This window comes from Vicugna pacos, chromosome 8 (genome assembly GCF_048564905.1).
Source record: "Vicugna pacos chromosome 8, VicPac4, whole genome shotgun sequence".
In the NCBI taxonomy this organism is placed as follows: domain Eukaryota; kingdom Metazoa; phylum Chordata; class Mammalia; order Artiodactyla; family Camelidae; genus Vicugna; species Vicugna pacos.
The window spans coordinates 48,129,447-48,141,848 of NC_132994.1; the positions used below are offsets into that span (position 1 = coordinate 48,129,447).

At 37.4% G+C, this 12,402-nt stretch overlaps 1 protein-coding gene and 1 long non-coding RNA gene across 4 annotated transcripts in view; one reads left to right on the forward strand and one right to left on the reverse strand.

Moving 5' to 3' along the window:
* Window positions 1–12,402, reverse strand: part of PTPRK (protein tyrosine phosphatase receptor type K) — a 511,934-nt gene that overhangs the window by 149,058 nt on the left and 350,474 nt on the right. The window lies entirely within an intron of this gene.
* LOC140697720 (uncharacterized) lies at window positions 614–6,614 on the forward strand. Its single transcript, XR_012074989.1, has 2 exons — window positions 614–723; window positions 6,484–6,614. It is a non-coding gene; the product is annotated as an uncharacterized lncRNA (long non-coding RNA).

Genomic DNA, 12,402 nt, shown 5'->3' on the forward strand with positions numbered 1-12,402 from the left:
CTTACTGCATTAACTAGGACTTCTAGTATAGTAAAACCCCCTTGTCCACAGTTTCTCTTTTCCATAGCTTCAGTTACCCATGGTCAACTCTCTGAATACATTAAGTGGAAAATTCCAGAAATAAACAAGAGATAGGTTTTAAATTGTGCACCGTTCTGAGAAGTATGATGAAATCGTGTGCTATCTCACTCCATCCCACTTGGGATTCCCAATCATTGACACTGTCTGCTCCTGACATCCAACCATTGACATCATCATGGCTCAATGATACAGGATCACCCCAAGTAGATGACCCTCCTTCTGGTGTGTCATCAGAAGGTCAATAAGAACCTAACATGTTTATGATATCTATGTCATTCACCTCATTTCATCCAGTCTCATAGACAGTTTATCATCTCACATTATCACAAGATGAGGAAGGATGAATACATTATATTGTCATAATTGCTCTATTTGATTATTACTGATTGTATAAATTAAACTTTATCACAGCTATGTATGTATAGAAAAAAACATAGTATACATAATGTTCTATATTATCTGTGACTTCATGCATCCACTAGGGGTTCTGGAATGTATCCCCCCACAAATAAAAGGGGACAGATGTAAATACTGAATAGCATTGGTGAGAAAGGACATCTTTACCTTTCTCTCAATCTTAAGGGAAGGATATTATTTTTACTTGATTTCAATGCATTCAGTTAAATTTCAAACCAAGCTGAGGTATGTATCTTTGGCTCCATGTTCTTGTCATGGTGAAGTTTTTTTCCTTATTATTATCTTCTAGCTTATTATTTGATTGACTTATTTACTATAGTATTGTCCCCAAAGGGCAGAAATCTTTGTTTTTTTTCACCAACATGTTCTGAATACCTTGAACAACTTTCTGGCATAGATCAGGGACCCAGTAAATACTTGGGCTCAGTTTTGGATACTGCTTACTTAAATTTTAGTACTAAAACATTTCAGGTGATTTGAAATAAATTATCTACCACTAAAAAATTTCTGAAGAAATCTGATGATGGAAGAGTCAAGCTTGTAAGGATCAATAACAAGTGACAAGTTATATTTGGACAAAGTAATTTTTCAACTGGCACAGACAATATTGACAACAGTATAAAAGCAAGATACCCAAAATTATCACTCAGAAGCAAAGGTTCATCTAAGGTGGACAATTTTATGATTACTTCCTGCCATCTGGGTTCACTGTTTGTGGCAATAACAAGGGTCTGAGACCTCAGTGTGTAGAATGCAGTGAAAATCTGCAAAATTATGTTTTGGAGGGGAATAAAATTACAACATGACCATGAGATGAAATGAAGTCCTGGGTTTGTTTTAGCATACGTTCTATAATGAAATGCTATTAAAAGCAAACAGAATTTATGCGTTACATTTAATATGCACTTAGTTTTAATAACAATGTTGATAATAATAGCCACAATTTGTTGATTACTTACTGTATTAGTTGCTAGGGCTGCTATAACGAATTACCACAAATGGGTAGCTTAAAAGAGTACAAATGTACACTTCTGTAGTGATGGCCAGAAGTCTGAAATCAAGGTGTTAGGGGAGCTGGTTCCTTCTAAACACTCTGAAAATGAAACTGTTCTGCGCTGTTCTCTTAATTTCTCTTAATTTCTGGTGGCTGCCAGCAATCCTCGGTGTTTTTCCCTTGGTTTGTGTCAACGTAACTCTCATCTCAGCCTTTATTTTCACATGGCCTCCTTGCCTGTGTGTCTGTCCTCCTCTTACAAGGATATTGGTGATTGGATTGAGGATCCACCCTAATCCAGTATGACTTCATCTTAATGAATCTGCAAAGACACTATTTTCCAAATAAGGTCACAGTCACCGCTGGCGGGACTGAGGACTTCAATCTATCTTTTGGGGGGATACAATTCAACTCTTTACAGCCTACCATCTGCCAAGCGCAAGGCTATTTAACAGATGTTAGCTCTTTTAATCCTCCTAATTATTACTATGAAATAGTACTAAGATTGTGAAACAGGACTAGGATCATCATATTATCCAATTAGGGACCTGAGGTATAGAGAGGTCTGCCCAAGGCCACACAGGGCAGCAGTGCAGGAGAATGCTTACGGCATTGGTGGGAGCAAGCTCAGTGGCAGCTTGTACAAAAGTGAGGGCTGAGCTACATGCAGCCAGCTGTGATGTGCTGTCCTGCCAGGCACACGCTGTTTAGTAAGTACAGCATCTTTCCGAATGCTGTGAGATAATGGCCTCCAACTTGCATTTCATTCACGTACAGTGCTTAAATAAATGACAGCAGTGACTTTCGGGATTTCTTGTTACAAACCAAAGCTCACTGTCGGTCGTGAGGAAAGTTGTTAATCAACTACTGGTAATAAGAGGAACAATTACTTTTTTGTTTTTGATGCTGAAGAGACCTGATTAAATAAAGATCCCAACAAGAACAGAGATGCAATGTTTTGGCTTGCTTCTGACTTTGGATTTTATTTAGCTGTACAAGCTCACTTTCTTGATGCGGAGTCAAAATTTAACCTGTGGGGAATGTGTCTTTGATGAAACTAAAATTTGCCATTTAGACTCAAAGTGCAAAGTACGATAACAATGACTTTGCAAACTTGTAATGAATATTTGACTGAGCAGAACACCGACACAACTGAGATCATTTTGAAATGGTACCCTACGACATTTTGGTTTGTTTCACCCAAATTGAACTCTTTGCTAGTAAGCATTCTGAGCAGATGAATTCTCTCAGTGATTCAGCACTGAAACAACAATTTCCAACTATTCTTTTAAGCCTCTGGATCAGCTTTATAAGAGATTATCCTGGGATTGCAAAATAAACTACTAAAATAAATTTTTTCAATTACATGAATTATCTACATGAATCAAGATTTTCCTGACACCATGAAACCAAAACAAAGTGCAGAAATCAACTGAATCTTGAACTAGGGGGACAGCAGCTCTCATCCAAAACCAAAGAAGCTCAGTTTTCATTTTTATCAAAATACTCTTGGTTTGTAAGGAAAGTTTACAAACTTTCCAAATAAATATGTTTATAGAAGTATTTGTGGGGCTTTCACATTGACTTTGCTTAAAAAATGGCTTTCAAAGCTTAAGAATAGTTCACTATATGAGGAACAAAATCCTTAGTTTTCAAAGCAAGCCAAAAAGCTGATCTCTATTCCTCCTTCCATCTTCATTTTAGATATTCTCACCCCATCTTCCAGTCACGCTGCTCACACAAGTGTAGGAACCTTCTGTCAGACTGGAAGGTCTTCCCACCTCTGGCTACCAAAAGCACTTCTATTCTTCAAGGCTCAGCTGAAAATTTTCCTTCTCAAAGGACACCAGCCCAGCCATCACCTCCCTTTCCAGAACTCCCACAGTACTCAGAGCAAACATTTCCCACATTTTGGAGCAAAACTTCATGGTAAAGCCCTTAAGAGCAACACCTACATGATACTGCTACATGATACTGTGTGTCTCAAATGAGGATATGTGTGTGCCCACAGGAAACAGGAGAAACCACAAGTTAACTATGGCCAACCTTCCAAAGATTCCAAAGACTTAGGGGAGAAATTGCATTTAAATGCCAGAAGAATGCAAAATTCACATGAATTTTTAAGATCTAGCCAAACCTTTCAAAGGAGTTGTCCTGTTGGGGATAAAGTCAGACTATAGCCACATCTCTCCCAGAGCTGTTCAGTCCACCTTTTCTAATGCTAGAGTTCTTTGATGGAAAGGTCTGTCAGTTAAGTTACTTTTGCATATTCACAAGCTGATATAAAGTACCAAACAGATGTTTTTGGAATGGCTGACAAGTGAGAGCTAAATAAGCTACAGAAATGGCATGAACTGATACTTTAATACTTCAATCAAGTATTGCAACAGGAGTTCTTTCTATCAAAGATGTTATCAAGGACCATTTTGAAAAGTGAAATATTTCCACCAGGAAATATTTCCAATCATTGCATGTCATGCTTATTTGATTCATGATTTATAGAGCCAAAGATCTTGGTTTAACATGGGTCTTCATCCTTGCTTTGGAAATTATAAAATTTGCCTTAACTTGATTTATCTTTTATCTGTTTTAGTTGGTTCATGACTGCCTACATCTATGTATTCCTTGTCATTCTGATTATTCCATATTTAAGCTCAATGTCTCCACAAATGATTTTTCCATACTTCTCATAGCTATTAATGATATAATATTCACCAGTATTATTCATGTGTGGTACATGTTTTAGTAATAAATTGGCTTATATGAAAAATACAAAATCATGTTTTGCCTTACTGCACTAGAATCTATTGCTTAAATGTAATACTGCTAGTTATTTTCTTGATTCCATCACCGATTAGCTTTGATCACCAGGAATTAAGTATTTGCCTAAATTAAGTTGATGCTCTCAGATTCTTTTCCTTTTTGTTATAGTCATACAAGAGGCAGTTTCACAGTACCTTAAACAGAGAAATTACTCAATAAATGTTTGCTAAATTGAACTGAAGGGAATAAGAAATGCCATCACTTTTCTGAGACACAGGAGTCAAGGAGAAGTGAGGCAATCTATCACTGCTAACAAAACCAGTGCATGCACATAAATGTAAAAACATAATGGCATATTCAACCCATTTACAAGTTGAACATCATTACCTTCAGAACAATTTCAAACTAATAGTATTTAGAAAAAAATTAAGGTAGTGCATTTTATTAGGCATGTCCCTACTCCCATTTTGTATACACTTTATTGTCATTTCATGACTAGATGTGTCATCATGTCAGTTGAGAACATTAATCTTGCTTAGGCTCACTGAAAAAAAAAAAAAACTGCCATCCAAGGAAAGCAATGAAGCATTCTCTATATCTTTTATGTTTAAAGGCTTTCTGAGTGCCATCAGATAATGTCACATTCAGACAATCATCTTGCCAGTCCTGAATGCACAATTCTGCTCCTCTTGTTGGGTGAGGAGATTTAAGAGAACACAGCAAGAGTCACGATACAGTATATTTTGTCTAAATCATGGAACATGTTTAGATGACAATAATGCAGAAATTAAACAATTGCTTGGGTCAAAAGATTAAGGCATCTTAATGTGGAATATAATTTGTTCCAATTATTCTGGCTATAATTTTTCTATCTCATATTTTCAAATTCAACTTCCTCACCTAGTTAGAATACCAAATCTATCTCTGCAAACATTACGTTACTTCTAAGGATGGGCTTTCCATAATAAATCCTGCAATGTACCGATTGACCTGCTTTCCTTCAAAGCAACAACAACAGGCACAGTTTGTTGCCAGGACACATACGAACGTCATGACATTCACCAGTGTCCCATCCCCTTGAGTTGCACCATCAACCACTTGAGTTACAAGTTGGGGACCTGGGAACCTGGCTCCCTTGACCTGTGTATCCTTCCCACATCAAGTCCTATCAATTCTTCTTCCGTGTGTTTTGCTTCTACTCAGTTCTCTTATCTACACATTAACCAAATGGTGAGCTTAAACCAGGTATCATGGGGGAAAAGGGTTTTTTTGTTTGTTTTTTACTTTGCTAATTTAGGTAATACTGGATTAAACAAATTAAATACAGTTATTTACCCTAAGACCTATTGAGCATTGAATATGTTTAATGTCGTTTTAACTCTCCACGTCACATTTTGAAAATTCATTTGGCAATTAAATGCTTGGGGGACTATTTGAACACTGAACTATTTTTTCACAAACAAAAGGACGGCATTGGTACGGAAAGTATATGAAAATGGGGAGAGTTCACCTCTAATTTAGATACCCAAGATTAACAAATAAGGAAACATTTGATATGAAACACATTCAAACAACTGAATAACTGAGTTATATTTTAAGGAACTTGGTTTGAAAGGTACAAGGTTCTGGGGCCAGTTCTCCACTCCAGAATTATATAACTTGCTATTGCATGAAAGGGCGACTGTCGCCTATCATAATTTCCATCCATTTGACATCCTCATGGGATTGTAAATGCCTACTTTTTGCTCTTTCCAATCACCTTGTGCACTAAATTTTTTTTCTTTCTCTCTTCCATCTTTAGAGGAGAGAATTGAGGGAAAGGTGGTACACTGAAAAGAAAAATCAATTCCCTAAGAGGCAGTAAAAAGCATAGCTGAAATGATGTACTATAGATTGTGCAGGGACGGAGTCCTGATCATTCATGCCGTAGCTTTCAAAGTCACTGGAAGATAAAGCAGCAATTGTGACTTTGGCAATCTTCGAAATCTCAGCTGTGTGTTGCTTGAAATACTACATCTGTGGTGGGAAAACATGGGTGGTCAGGTGGGGGGCTGAACAAAGGACACAGGACCTAATAAAAGTCGATAGGGAGCCACGTCAGGTGAGAGACCATCACTAAGCATGCTCTAGTCTGCATCTGTTTGTCAGGGGACGGGAGGTGTGCATTTGGACACGGGTAGCCTATTAACTACTGCTCAACAGTAAGATTAGCTCTTTTCTGTTCCCAGGCATCTCAGCATCCCAGTATAGAACAGATATTCAACTCTCACTGTCGTTTTGGCTGAAAACCTTACAATGCCCCTCCAGCCAGAAGTGAAATTAGGACACCTGCAGAATAAAATGGTCTCCTTCAAGTCAAGTGCAGTTTTATAATGGTGCTTTTTTTTTTTCCTTTTAATGAGACTTAGTTTTAAAAGGGATGTCCCCAAATCACCATCTCACAGTTTATAAGAAAGCATGGTTAACTCTTCTAGGATTTTTTTTTACTATTTTTATTTAATAATGTTAAGCTAGAGGTAACTAATGTGATGATAATGTAATTCAAAATTTGCAAACTGAGTCATTAGAGTTTTTTATTTTAGCTCTGATCTTCGCACTAAAGAAAAATATGATATTGGTTAAAAATTTGTGTACAAAATATTTAAATAATTATTGCCATTGCTGCCTTCAAAGGCCAAAAGCTGTTTCAGAAAAATAATTATAAACTACTCTACTGAAAAATATAATCAAAGCAATGAAATAAAGCACATACCAAAAATACTATATAAGATAAAAAAGATCAAGAATAGAAATAGTTACAGGTTGTGCATTTTTAAAACAAGATCTAGTGTCATCAGTTATAGCTGCTTCCCTGATTCTGGAGAATATTACTAATATTGAGCTTTATCATAGATCTTTCTGGAATTACACAGATGCCACCATTACTACATGGACAAAATATAACTGGTATTAATTAAATTTATGGCATAATTTTCATGTAGCACATGAATATCATATTCATTCTGTCTTCCACAAATATTTTCCCACTACGCACAACCAGAGTTCTACCTATGCTGCTGCAAGTCTAATTGATAAAATAGCAGACGTTAACAACCATTCTTCATGTCATCTGGTAAAGCCTGATGACATAAACTAGAGAATGATCGTGATTTTCCCATCAGCCAGATTTGAACACCTGGATGTCAACACCTTCCATTCCAGTAAAAGAACAACTCTCCATAGAGACACACTTGAAAGCTACTGAGACTGTCAAGAGATTGACTCATATCATCACACCAGTTCCAAAATGAAGTGGATACATTCTATGTATGATACATTTCTAACAGATGTCATTAGTCAAAAGTTCAATCTTAAGCAAGAGAGGAAAATGCTGAAATTTTTTGCTCAAGGTGTTTATACAAGAAGAGATTAAAAACAGCTATTTAATATCAAATGTTGCAAAATGAACATTAAGAACTTAAGCATATAATTTACAAATTAGTTTGATTTCCTTTGCTCCATCTAATAACTTTCCTTCAAAAAATATGAAAAAAATTATGTGATTTATAAGACATGATCCTCACAACAGACCTCAAAGATCTCTTCCACTTTAAAATTTGTTATCATTCTGATATCTAAAGTAAATAACAAAAACAAAATATGTTTTTGTACATGACACACACAGATGATGAGCTAAACTTAAGATTACTAGGAATCTTAGCATTTCCCGTTTGCATGGACAAAATTTTAAAAACCAAACATGCAGACACTTCAGATTTTCGTTTGAAGTGATTACACCTGATTCAAGTTATATACCCACAACTAATGAGAAAAATTGTATCTGAGGTAACATTCTTAAACTTCTTTTGGAGGATTAAAAAGACAAGAGTTTATATTTTGAGGCTACGCATTTCACAATGTGAAATTCAAACTGGATATCTTAACCAGTATGCTGTTAAAGAGTAAAGCCACCAGCAAGTAAAAGTAACTGTCTGTATGGAATAATGAGTAAAGGACAATTTCCAAAGTGAAAAATAATACATGTGATGCTGGGGATCCCAACTATTTATGGCAACTCTGTCTTTTATTTCCTGGAATGGTCCTAATGCCAAACATTCTAGCTTTTTCTATCTATAAATCACTTGAACGGTATAAAATTCCAAATATTTCGGTTCAAACACTGCCCCCTGCAACGAAATTGGCAAAACAGTTTAGCAAACTACGGGTTCTGATTTTTTACTTTGAATGGTTCTAATAATAATATTATTGCAATACCCATTAACAAAACTATTCACCAGTGATTAGTCCAGAGTAAACGCTATTTGTGGTGATGCACACATTTCCATTTTCACAGCCAAATGCATCTCTATGATGCGAAAACAAACATAAGCGCATATTTATAGCTTCTCTTAGGCATGCATAACCTGAAAAAATACTCCTGAGTCCTAGGTGCTCTTATCTCAGAGCCTTTATTTTTAAAAATTCTACTAATAATAAAAACATATTTTCTGAAGTTTGTTTGTTTTTTAATAATATTGTCAACACTATGCTCTCCTCCTCCACTGTGACTGTGGTATTCTTCTTTCATCAAATTTCTGGAGCCATTCCTAGTCGTCTGTGCTGGTTAATGTTAAGTGTCAACTTAGCTATGAGGTCATGGTGCCCTGTTGTTTGGCCAACACCAATCTAGATGTTGCTGGGAAGGAAGTTTCTAGATGTGATTCACATTTAATCAGTAGATTTTGAGTAAAGCAGATGAACCTCTATCATGTGGGTGGGCTCCATCCAATCAGTTGAAGGCCTTAAGAGAAAAGACTGAGGTTCCCTGAAAAAGAACTCTGCCTCCAGGCTGCCTCTGACCTCAACACTGCAACATCATCTCCTGCCAGATTTTCTAGCCTGTCAGCCTGCCCTGCAAATTTTGGACTTACCAGCCTCCACAACCCTATGAGTCAATTCCTTAAAAATAATTCTTTCTTCCCTTCTGTCTGCCCCCAACTCCACATACACACTGTTCTTTTCTCTGGAGAACCCTGACTAATACATTATCACATCTTGTTTTCTTTATTTAGTGTTAAATATGAGGGGCAAGGTCTAATCATGGTTGATGTGTGTTCACAAAGCCCGTATGAGCTCCTCTTTTACTCTCACAATTCATGGAAACTGCTACTGAACTCTGTTTTTTAATAGGTCAGAGGGCTGTTGATGGAAAAGTTGGAGCCAGAGGTCTGGTGCCCTTTCCTCTTGGTCTGGTGAAGCCACTGTGAAGCCAGGCTCCACCTTTCATTTTGGCTCAGGCTCTCCCACGTGTAAGCCACTGGTGTCTTAGCCACTTGTTGCTGCTCCAACCAAAAAAAGGCCCTGTTGACCCTTTGCTTATTAACACAGCCACGTGACACCTGGGGTTTCTCAGAATGGCTTTCCAGTGCTGTTGAGATTCCACCTAGGAAGTGACCCTGAATGATGCGATGCCCATTAGCCCACTGAAACCCTAACGCACTTTCAAAGTGAACACTCAGGTGGAGTTGCACTAGGGACCGCGCCATCCACTTTCCTTTAGGAGCAAGGCCTTCTTAGCTAACTTTGCATCTAGGATATCGCTGTGACTTCTGAGTCTCTCAGTGCTGCTAATTTTCAAGTGCTGTTGTTTTGTCACAGTGAAACCAAGTCTACACTCGTGTAAAGCATTTGGCCATTGCTATCAAGTGCTCAAGAAAGAAGAACATCTGGTCGAGTTTTAAAAGGTCATCAGACACCTGAATAAATATGATGTTATGGGCTGAACTGTATCTCCTCCCCAAATTCGTCTCTAAATCCCAGTCCTTCAGAATGTGATGGTATCTGGAGAGAGGGCCTTTAAAGAGGTGATTAAGTTAAAATGAGACCCTTAGGGTCTGAGTGTTATACGAGGAGGAAATTCGGACTCACAGAGACAGCAGGGACGCAACTGCAAGGAAGGAAGACCACACGAGGACACAGAAATAAGGCTGCCACCTGCCAGCCAAGCAGTGAGGCCTCAGGAGAACGCAAACCTGCTGGCACCTTGATCCTTGAACTTACCGCCTCTAGAACGCTGAGAAAATAAGGTTTTATTCTTTAAGCCAGACAGTCTCTGGTATTTTGTTATGGCAGCCTTGGCAAACTCATACATATGGTATCAGAAAATGAGGAAATAGAACATCTGAGAAAGGCATTGCAGACCGGGCTTCAAGTTCCTCCTGGGCCTCACAATCTACCTATCAAGCATACATCCCAGCTAAGTTCCTGGGATCTGGGATCCAAATGTGTAAGGAACTCATGGAACGGCATGGCCTCTTTAGGGTCTCACTTTCGTCATGCAAGTTGTATGAGGGTGTGTTTTCTAAACTCCTGCTTAATAAAAATGCCTAAAATTTTGTAACTTTCTCTTAGGAATACTAATTGGACCGGAATAAAATTCTTGGCTCACTACTCCTCCTCAAAACACTATAAATGCTGTTGCATTTTCTACAGGTACCTATTATTGTAGAGTAATTCTGCAGTATCTTTACTTATAAAGGTCCCTATGCCACTTCTTTTTATGTATGTTTGGGCAAGTCTAAAGCTAGACTGAACTTGGGGTGATAGCTAACAAAATGAGTGCATCCTTGCTCTTTGCTCCACTCCATATGTCCTTCTGTGATGGCTGAATCCTTTTCTCAGATGGACAACTGGATGGCTAGATGATGTGCGTGCTTCGTATCCAAGCTCTAGACTCTAGCAGGCTACATCTGGTGATGCTCCACAGCCCCAAGGTGGATCTTACTCCACTCCCACTCCCAGCTGTCTAATGCTCAGAACAGCTTGAATAATTTAAAAACTAGAGGCTCCAGCATAAACTGCTACCTGGCCTTCTCCTCTTTTGCTTGCAGTGTCCCGCTTGCAGGAAATGTGCTCTGCACAGTACGAAATATAACCACATATCCTCTCTCCCTATTTCTCATTTACACTCTCAGTTACTTTCGTGAATGGATTTTTAAACCAATAGGTAAGTACCTGAAGATGGGATTTACTTGGAAAAGCAAACACAGGAGTAGTTGTCCAGTTTTTCACTTTCAGGAAAACGTCTGTTAAGTCAGGTTCAATACAGTTTTTACTTCTTGCTTCAAGACAAGCTCAGTAAGTTCTAATGAGCACAGGTAACCCATCAACTGCATTTAAAAATCCAGTTCCAGTAACAGAGCTATGGATGTACTTATGACAAAACAAGCAGAGTAACATGACAACAGTAAAATCGGGGTGGTTAGCATTGCAGATGTTCACTGCAAAATGATTTTAACTGCCATACTCTTGAAGTTTTCTGAAACTAAATATAGGGGGAAAAAATCCAAAATTCCTCCCAAATTCTGGAAGTTGGCCATCAGTCTATATTTTCCATATCATGAAATGTCATCTTTTTCTGAGTCTTCATAGTCAATTTGATGGGAAATTTAGAGATGTTATGTCCAGGGCTGCATGCCAAGAAGGCCATTTAAAACAGAAATCTCAGTATCGCTTAACAGTAACAAATAGTTATTTACTGAACCCAAACAACATCCAAGATACTCTTTTTGAAGCTAGGGAGGTTCACTATCAAATGAAGAACAGCCAAAGCAATTATACTAAATGTTCCCACAAGCTAAAATAATATAGTAGAGCAAAATTTAGTAGATCATATGAAATTTTCTAAGCAATGAATACAAAGATTATACATCTCTTATGAATTATTTTTTAAAAAAATACCAAGTATTAATCGAGAAAAACAAAGGAGAATCATCCCACAAAATTAGTATCTCCCACTTCAGGCTTCTTCTTACCCATCTGAAACATAAACACCTGCCACAAATTCATTAAGAAAGTGATATTTCATTTTCTACATATATAGCTTTATAAAAATAAAGGCTTATTATTATCAAGGGAAGATGTGTTTCTGGATCTGGGCCAAATTACTTTTCTTTAAAAGAGCTAATATATACTCAGTCCTCAAATTAAAAATGGAAATCATCTACATTTTCTTCTTGTTTAGTTATTAAAAAGCATAAAAGAGATCTTGAACATGTACTCTCCCTGTAAATACCAGAGACTGGCCAGAATAATTTTATCTTGCCTGGTAGAGATTTTTTTTTTGGCCAACCCCATATGAATATAAAGTGAGTATATACACCACATAC